Source organism: Pelodiscus sinensis, chromosome 5, assembly GCF_049634645.1.
Source record: "Pelodiscus sinensis isolate JC-2024 chromosome 5, ASM4963464v1, whole genome shotgun sequence".
Classification (NCBI taxonomy): Eukaryota; Metazoa; Chordata; order Testudines; family Trionychidae; genus Pelodiscus; species Pelodiscus sinensis.
Window position 1 is genome coordinate 14432425 of NC_134715.1, and position 9829 is coordinate 14442253.

Genomic DNA, 9829 nt, shown 5'->3' on the forward strand with positions numbered 1-9829 from the left:
TGAGCTGTAACCAACAGTCCTCGGGCCAGAAGATGGGGAGGTCCTAGGAGCAAGGCCATGTGTAGCCTGTCTCACAGGGGCCCCGAGGTGCCCAGGGAATCGTGCTTCCTGCTTCCCGCCCTCCCCCCCATCCCACAGACAAGCAGGCAAGGAAAGTGTCCAGCCACAGTGGGATCCCATAGGTGGGAGAGGGGCCTAGAGCAGCCTGATCTTCCATGGGGCCTGCGCGCACGAACACACCTGCGCCTGGCAGCACTGTCTGCTGGAGTGGATGGGACCTTGTGCAGGCAGGTATGCCTGTGAGCTGTGTGCGGCGCTCCTCAGTCTGTGTGGGGTGCTTGCATGTGCCCTTGTGCCCAGCCTGCTTCCAGCACACATGTGGGACTGCCCCAGAGCAGGATCCTGGGGGTGCTCTGGATCTCCCTCCCGAGGTTGCATGGTGCAGACATGCTGCACGTGGTTCCATGTGCACAGTCCAGGCTGAGCGACGATCGCACCCCATCCCCTCTGTGCCCACCTTCCCTGCCCTGTATCTATGACAAACTGAGAGCAATCTCCCTGCCGTCAGAGGAGACCTGAGAGATCTCCAGAGCCTGGGATTCCAGCTCCAGGGTGTGTGTGATTGTGAGGGGGTCACTCACCACCGTAGCGGGGGTCCGTCGTCTGTCCCCGGAATCAGTCCATTCCGCCCGCACAGGCCTCCGCTCACGTGGCGTTTCCCCTCTGGAATCTTCTAGTCGCGTTGCTCTCTTCGCCACACTGCCCTCCGGCAGTGCCCAAGTCACTCGCTCTGAGCCCCCCTTCCGGGGGATTGGTGTCTCTCCAGCAGGCCTGTCCGCAGGCCTAGCAGGCTGGCCGGCTGGCTGTCCGAGCGCCCTGGCCCAGCCTAACTCTCTAGCCCTGCCCTAGCTCCAGAGAGCGTCCTGCTCCCTCGGCAGCCAGGCTCACAGCCCTGCCGCAGGCCTAGCAGGCTGGCCGGTTGGCTGTCCACGCGTCCTGGCCCAGTCTGCCTCTCTAGCCCTGCCCTAGCGCCAGAGAGCGTCCTGCCCCCTCGGCAGCCAGGCTCACACTGCCTTGGCTGAAGCAGCCCTGCCCTTTTATAGCCCCCAGCTGGGCCTTAATTGGCCAATGCCGCCCAGCTGGGCTGAACTCCCCGGGCCTGCTCCAGGCTGGGGTTTGGCTCTTAAGGGGCCAGTACAGGGCAGCTGCCCTGTTACACACCCTCCCCCTTAAATATCTCCGGGGGGGGGGGGGGTTTCCCTGCTGCCTGCCCTGTTCCGCAAGCCCCAGCCCCCATCTCGCTATGAGGCGAGGCCACAGTTCCCGGCGTGTCCATATCAAGTCCTCCTCCCGGAGTGAACCCGGGACGGCCCGGCCGGGGGGGAGGGGGCGCAGGCCCACCCGTCTCACTGCGCCCCGGCCCAGGGACCCTGAGTGCAGCCGCGTCGCTGCGATTGGCTCAGTCCGGGCCTTGCTGGCCGTGGCGGCTCTCCCGCCTGAGCGATCCCTGGGCCCCTTCTTCTCCCCCCCTTCCCGGGTACCTGTTCCTCTGAGGGCTCGTCGGGCTGTCGCGCTGTCCCAGTCATCCTAGTAGGGTCCAGGGTTGGGTCCTGCGAGGTCCCACCGGTGGGTCGGCCGCGGCGTTCCAGCACCCATCGGGGATCTAGCTGGTCCAGCCCATCGGGGTCGTCCTCGGGATCCAGGGGTGCTCCGGCCGCTGGTCTGGGCCAGGTCTCCGTGCCCCAGTCTGGGGCGTTTCGGCCGGCCTCCAGGAACTCAGCTGGGTGCCGCCCAGCCCGGACCTCGGCCTCCCCGGGCAGGAGTTTGGGGTCTGCCTCCAGCTCCTCCAGCGGCTGGGCCCTGACTGCCCTCTCCCGCCGTCTTCTTATCCTCCCCGCCCCACCCTCTGGGTTCCGGCCAGGTGACGGGGTGGGGTCCGCCTCCGCCCACCCGGGCGTCCTGAGGGGTTCCTCCTCCTCTGGGTCAGTGGGCGGCCAGTCCGCCCTGCTACTTGCCCTCCCCCACAAGTCCAGGTCCCCCACCTCGGGATTGGATCCCGGCTCCTCGGCCAGGTGGGACAATGCGTCCGCATTGGCGTTGGCCTTGCCTGCCCTGTGGCGTATGGAGAACACATAGGGTTGAAGGGCTAAATACCACCTCATGAGGCGGCTATTGGTGTCCCGCATAGTGTGTAGCCACTTTAGCGGGGCATGGTCTGTCCATAGCGTAAACTCCCCCCCTAGCAGGTAGTACCTTAGGGCTTCAACCGCCCATTTGATCGCCAGGGCCTCTCTTTCTATTACGGAGTACTGGCGTTCTCGGGGAAACAGCTTACGGCTGATAAAGACCACCGGATGCTCTTCTCCATCGACCTCCTGGGAGAGTACGGCGCCCAGCCCAGTGGCGGAGGCGTCTGTCTGTAGACCAAAAGGTTTATCGAAGTCTGGGCTAAGCAAAACGGGCTCGCTACACAGGACTTCTTTAAGTTGTTGAAAGGCCGAGTCACACTCTGTGTCCCACCTCACTCTCTGAGGTTTGTCCTTTGTGAGCAGAGAGGTGAGCGGCGCCGCTATGCTAGCAAATTGGGGAACAAATCGGCGGTAATACCCAGCCAGTCCCAGAAATTGTCGGACCTTCCTTTTCGTGGTCGGTGTGGGGTAACTTCGTATGGCCTGTACCTTCCCCACCAAGGGCCGGACTAGCCCACGCCCCAAACGATACCCCAGATAGGTGGTCTCTTGCGTGCCGATTTTACACTTTTTGGGGTTGGCCGTGAGACCCGCGTCGCGGAGTGCCCGTAACACGGCCGCCACTTGGTTTATGTGGTCCTCCCAGTCGCGACCATAGATGACCACGTCATCCAAGTAAGCTGCGGCATATTCCAGATGAGGGGCGAGCAGGCGATCCATCATCCGCTGAAAGGTGGCGGGTGCCCCATGGAGGCCGAATGGCATGCGCACGAAGTGGAAGAGCCCGGACGGGGTGGTGAACGCTGTCTTCTCCTGGGACTCCCGATCCAGCGGGATCTGCCAATAGCCCTTGGTCAAGTCGAGGGTTGTTATGAACTTGGCTTTTCCCAGGCGCTCCAGCAGTTCATCCGTCCGGAGCATCGGATAGGCGTCAAACTTCGATATCGCGTTCACCTTTCGAAAGTCGATGCAAAACCTAATGCTTCCATCTGGCTTAGGGACCAACACGACTGGGCTCCTCCACTCACTTCTGGATCGCTTGATCACTCCCAGCTCCAACATGGTGCGAACCTCTTGTTCCACGACGTCGCGCATCCGTCGGGGAAGAGGTCGGTTTCCCTCGCGAACAACCTGTCCGGGCGGGGTTCGGATGGTGTGCGTTATCACCGAGGTTCGGCCCGGACGCGAAGTAAAGGTCCTGGTGAACGTTTCGATGAGCACCTGGGCTACCCGCCGTTGGTCCTTAGACAGGGTATCCGCGAGCTGGGGTATCTCCTCCTCCTTGGCGTCAGGGACCCGGGGACCTAACACGGGCTCCGACGGGTAGGGCGTGACCAACATGCCTTCTCGCCCTCGCCAAGGTTTGAGGAGGTTCACGTGGTAGATTTGGTTTTTCCTTCGCCGGTCTGGCTGATGAATTTCATAGGTAACCGGGCCCACTCGTCGGGAGACCTCATACGGCCCCTGCCAGCGGGCCAGCAATTTTGACTCCTCTGAGGGGAGTAACAGCAACACCCGATCCCCGGGTTCAAACACTCTTTCCTGGGCCCCCCGGTTATACGCTCGCTCCTGCGCTTCCTGGGCCGCCTGTATGTTTTCTTGAGCCAAGGCCCCCACCTGCGTGAGTCTCTCCTGAAGCCGGAGTACGTACTGCAGAAGCCCAACCGAGGAGGAGGGGGTCCGTTCCCAGGTCTCTCTGACCAGATCGAGGACGCCCCGAGGTCGTCTGCCGTACAGGAGCTCGAAGGGGGAAAATCGAGTGGAGGCCTGTGGCACCTCCCGCACCGCCATCAAGAGCAAGGGGATGAGCTGGTCCCAGTGCTTCATGTCCGGTGGCGGAAATCTTCTCAGCATCCCCTTCAGGGTGCGGTTGAACCGCTCTACCAGCCCGTCGGTTTGGGGGTGGTAGACGGAGGTCTGTAGTTTGTGAATACCCAGGAGGTCGCAGACCTGACGCAGCAACCGGGAGGTAAAGTTCGTTCCTTGGTCGGTCAGTAGTTCCCGAGGTAGCCCCACCCAGGCAAAAATCCTCACCAACTCATTCGCGATCGTGCGGGCACGGGTGTTTCGAAGGGGGACGGCCTCAGGGAACCGGGTTGCATAGTCCATGATCGTTAAAATATATCGAAATCCCGCCGCGCTCCGCGGAAAGGGCCCCACTATGTCCAAGGCGATCCTTTCGAAGGGGGTCCCTACCACGGGCAAAGGGACGAGGGGAGCCTTCGGCACCCCGGGGGCTGCGGCGAGCTGGCAGGCTGGACATGACTGGCAATAGTCTTTGACCTCTTTGTACACCCCGGGCCAGAAGAAGCGGGCCAAGACTCGGGCCAGGGTCTTCTCATGCCCGAGGTGCCCGGCGGCCGGAAGGTCGTGCGCCAACCTCAGCACGGTTCATCGATGGACCCGGGGTACCAACAACTGGGCCTCTTCTTCCTGCGTCTGCGGGTTCCGCCCGACCCGATAGAGCCGGTCGGCTCGTAGCTCAAACCGGGGCCAGTGAGCCACCGTCCCATCCACACAAGCAAGCTGGACGTAGGCCTCCCGCAGGGTGGGATCCTCCCGCTGGTCACGGGGAAAGTCTGCCGAGTCCAGTGTAATCGGCACGTCCTCCATGTCTGAGCGCCCTGGGTTGGCTGGGCCAGATGCGTCGTGCTTGGTGGGGCCTTCCCGGTCGAGCGACCCCGGCGGTCGGTCTGCCTGGAGTTCCTCCCCTAGGAGTTCCACATGGGGCTCGGTCGGCGCTGGTGCGTCTGTAATGAGAGCTGTAAGACCTGGCCAGTCGCGACCCAGCACCATAGGGTATGGTAGGTGCGGCACCACGCCCACTCGCATCATTCGGGTGACTCCCCGCACACTCAAGGGGAGCCGGACCTGAGGATAGGTCTTCACATCCCCATGGACGCACCGCAGCTGCATCTCCCCCTCGGGCGCCGCGGTGTCAGGCAGTACGTCGGGGCGGATAAGCGTCTGGCTGCATCCTGAGTCAAGGAGGGCAAACACCGCGGGGTCCCCCGCGGGTCCCCGCGTGGTCAGGGATGGGGAGCTAGCCGGTGGAGTCGGGGCGGCCCCCATACCGGCCTGGTCCTGCTCCGCCACCTCCTGAAGAGCCTGGCGGTACTGGGCATCCAGCTGCTGTACCAGCCTCTGCTGTTGTCGGAGCTGCGCCGCCAATCGTTGGGCTCGCAGCTTCACTGGCGGCGGTCGCCCCTTAGTCAGTCCTTCAGGCATTGCCTCTCCCTCCATGGCCCTCCCGCCCGAGTTCGCCGAGAGGAGAGGAGGGAACCCCCACAAACTTCTCTCTTTTTGCGTGAGGGGTTTTTTTTTTTTTTTTTTTTGGATTAGGGTCCACTGAGGCACCCGCGGAGCCCTTACGTCAGGGCCGGGATCGCGTAGCTTCAAGCACCCACATTCTCCACCATCTGTGAGGGGGTCACTCACCACCGTAGCGGGGGTCCGTCGTCTGTCCCCGGAATCAGTCCATTCCGCCCGCACAGGCCTCCGCTCACGTGGCGTTTCCCCTCTGGAATCTTCTAGTCGCGTTGCTCTCTTCGCCACACTGCCCTCCGGCAGTGCCCAAGTCACTCGCTCTGAGCCCCCCTTCCGGGGGATTGGTGTCTCTCCAGCAGGCCTGTCCGCAGGCCTAGCAGGCTGGCCGGCTGGCTGTCCGAGCGCCCTGGCCCAGCCTAACTCTCTAGCCCTGCCCTAGCTCCAGAGAGCGTCCTGCTCCCTCGGCAGCCAGGCTCACAGCCCTGCCGCAGGCCTAGCAGGCTGGCCGGTTGGCTGTCCACGCGTCCTGGCCCAGTCTGCCTCTCTAGCCCTGCCCTAGCCCCAGAGAGCGTCCTGCCCCCTCGGCAGCCAGGCTCACACTGCCTTGGCTGAAGCAGCCCTGCCCTTTTATAGCCCCCAGCTGGGCCTTAATTGGCCAATGCCGCCCAGCTGGGCTGAACTCCCCGGGCCTGCTCCAGGCTGGGGTTTGGCTCTTAAGGGGCCAGTACAGGGCAGCTGCCCTGTTACAGTGATCATGCTGCCTGTATCCTCCTCCTGCAGCTGCATTTCCTCCTCTTCATCAGGGAGCTCTGGGAGAGTGACGACGGGTGGCTCGAGCCCAGGGTCCCCCACCACGGATGTGGAAAGGGCATAACCTTCCCTCGCCCTGGCATAGCCAGGATAGAGCTTTTTGACTTTGCTCCAGACCCGTTCCAATGTCTGGGGCAGGGGGGGCCCTCTCAGCCAGAGGCTCGGCCATCCAGCCATAGATGTTGGAATTTCTTCACCAGGAGCAGACATCCTGCAGGGTCTCTTCCCCCCCCTCCGCCCCCATCCCTCTGCCTGCCTTAGCTCGAGGAAGGACAGGATCTCTGCCCCGGACCAGGAGGGCATATGCCATTTGGTGCCCTTGGCTGGGTCCTGGGATCCCTGGTGTTGCTCCCTGTGAGGACCAGGAGGGTGTCCGGAGGCTTGAGGCTGGGCCATTTCTCCAAATTTGTGTGGCGATCAGCTCCCACAGGCCCAGCTTCCTGCCACAAGGCTTGTTGTGAGTGCCTGCAGCTTTAAGAGCTGGTGGGAGACACGAACTATAGCGAGTTGTGATTAGTTTGGATGGAGTGGCTGCCAGAGCATCAGTGTTATTTCCTGGAGGCCTCTTCTTTCGAAAAAACACCCTCTTCCACGTCCACACATACCCTTTTCCAAAAAAGCTTTTTAGGAAAAAAGGCTTCCTCGTAGAAAGAGGTTTACTGCTGTCGGGAGAACCCCTCCATTCTTTCAACTTTCTGTCGAAAATGCAATAGCAGTGTGGACGTAAGTATTGTTGTTCTGGAAAAATTGTTGCTTTTCTGGAAAAATGCTGCAGTGTAGACATTGGTATAACTGAGCAGAGTAGGTGATGCAGCGGCTCTGAAGTAGACACTTCATACCACAGTAATGAAACCATACCAAAATGGCAGAGTGTGCAGTATTCAGCCTCCCATCTGACAGTGCTACTTTTTTCAGGTTATATCTGAACTGAAGAGAGCAATAAGCAGCTCTTGAAACTTTCCTTCCTTTCTGGTGCATGGGGTTCTAAATAAGGCCAGAGTACCACAATGCTGTGGTCAGATCAAAATGCCAGGTTTCAAAATGAGGTCACACTTCTCTTTCCCACTATAGTTGGGAACTATATGTTTAGGAGCTAGGAATGTGGCAAGATAAAATTAAATGGGGTTGAGTAATTTTCAAACTAATTTAGCACACACAGAGACTGTAACGTACAGTGAGAGTGCTAGTTTTATATATCAGCATAGTGTTGTGGTCATCAAAAAATAGGAAAAGGGGTTTTGAACTTTGTCAAACAACATGGTCACTTTCTTTTTTTTCTTTGAGCTGTATTTTTGGAAAAACTACAAGAATGCATCTTAAGAAATGTATATAAATTTTTGTTTAAGATCTCATCCTCACACGGTGTAATAAGGAATGTGAACTGTCTCTTTAAATTTGCAGCATATGAAGTGAGGCAGGAAGCCCTGGAAAAGAAAAAGATATGATACCTTCACAAACAACCCACCTTTCCTTATTATTATAAAGATTTTCGTTCAGTACAGTATTAGAAGAAAGTATTTCTTCTTAAGCTTTCTTACCCATGTCACGTGACATTCCTCATGCCAGGGAACTAATGTTTTCCGTAAATGAAAAGTAAAATGAAGTTATTTGCAGAGGAAATATTCAAGACTTTTTTACGTTCTTTTTTTCTTTGAGAATGAGCAATAAGCTCTTCCAAAGATACTTAAATTATAACTTAACACTAAGATAAATATAATAAATGGCAACTTTTAATATAGGTATAAAAGCATGCTGCTCTCCAGGCAGTAAACAAAACACAGAAGCTACGTCTAGACTGGCATGATTTTCCGCAAATGCTTTTAACGGAAAAGTTTTTCTGTTAAAAGCATTTGCGGAAAAGAGTGTCTAGATTGGCACGGATGCTTTTCCGCTAAAGCACTTTTTGCGGAAAAGCGTCCATGCTAGTCTAGACGCGGTTTTGCACAAGAAAGCCCCGAGCACCATTTTTGCCATCAGGGCTTTTTTGCGCAAAATAGTTTTCAGCTGTCTACACTGGCCCTTTTGTGCAAAAGCATTTCTGGAAAAGGGCTTTTGCCCGAACGGGAACGTCAAAGCATTTGCAAAAGAAGCACTGATTTTGGACAGTAGAACGTCAGTGCTTTTGCGCAAAATCAAGCGGTCAGTGTAGACAGCTGGCAAGTTTTTCCTCAAAAGCACCAGAGGGTATGTCTACACTACAAAGTTAATTTGAACTAACAGCCATTAGTTCAAATTAACTTTAATAGCGGCTTTACATACAAACCGCTAGTTCGAATTTAAATTGAACTAACAGAGCGCTTAATTCGAACTTGGTAAACCTCATTCTACGAGGAGTAATGCCAAAGTCGAATTAAGTAGTTCGAATTAAGGGCTGTGTAGCCACTTAATTCGAATTAGCTGGAGGCTAGCCCTTCCCAGGTTCCCCTAGTGGCCACTCGGGGCCAAACCAGGAAGACTCTTCTGCCCCCCTCCCAGCCCCGCAGCCCTTAAAGGGGCAGATTCTGGCCATAGTGCCTGTGCCAGTTGCCAGCATCCAGCCAGCAGACACTGCACCTGGAACACCATGAGCCAGCCACCTGCTGCCACCCAGCCCTCCACCTCTTCCCAGGACCAGGCTGGCGGCTCTCAGGAGCCTGCCAGGGGCCAAAAGGATGGGCGTCCACCTGGTCTAGTGCGGAGATTTGGGGGGAGGCCTCCAATGCCCATGATCTCCGCGCTAGGCAGAGGAATGCGGCCGTCTACAGCCACATGGCTGCCAGCCTGGTCACTAGAGGCTACATGCGCAGTCAGGAGCAGGTGCGCTGCAAAATTAAAGACCTGCCGGCAGGCCTACACCAAGGGCTCCCAACCAGGGGCTGACCCAGACACCTGCCCTCGTTATGAGGCCCTGGACCACATCCTGGGGGCTCTCACAGTCCGTGCCCCCGGAGTGGTGATTGACCCCAGGGCAGAGGGCCCAGCCCCTGAAACACGGGAAGAGGAGGAAGATGAGGAGGATGACAGCTGCAGAGAGCCTGCCCAGCACCCAGGACACCCGAGTCATCCCACAGAGCCCATCAGCTGTGTCATCTGAGTCCGGGAGGGCTTCACATGTGAGTGCCATCATGGTCCTTTTATGTGTGTGGGGGGGAGAGAGGGAGCCCAGGGACCGTGCACCTGGGCCTTGCCCACCATGGAGCAGCAGCTGGGTGTCATGCAGGGGCAGTATGTTGTACAGTGCACTTCATTTGCATAATCATGTAATGGCGCTCTTTTGAAAAAGCGCTAGTTTGAAATTGAAACCGCAGTCTAGACAAGGTTCTTTCAAAAATGGGGCGCTTTTTCAAAAGCGCCTGTAAAACTCAAAAAATGAGAGGGTTTTTTTGAGGTTTACAGGATCTTTCAAAAAAGTGCCCCATTTTCGAAAGAACCACGTCTAGACTGCGGTTTCAATTTCGAAATGGCGCTCTTTCGAAAGAGCGCCATTATGTGATTATGCAAATGAAGCACAGGATATTTAAATCCCGGCTTCATTTGCACTTTCGAAGTGCTTCATTTATATCCCTCTGCCGACAGAGGGATGT

The 9829-nt window shown here is 57.5% G+C and overlaps 1 long non-coding RNA gene across 1 annotated transcript in view; it reads right to left on the reverse strand.

Moving 5' to 3' along the window:
• The window catches only part of LOC142829533 (uncharacterized), a 28761-nt gene extending 27754 nt beyond the window's left edge, over positions 1 to 1007 (reverse strand). The window contains exon 1 of the long non-coding RNA XR_012904020.1: positions 642 to 1007. This is a non-coding gene — a long non-coding RNA (uncharacterized LOC142829533). The remainder of the gene's footprint in view (positions 1 to 641) is intronic.
• Between the last annotated feature and the right edge of the window lie 8822 nt (positions 1008 to 9829).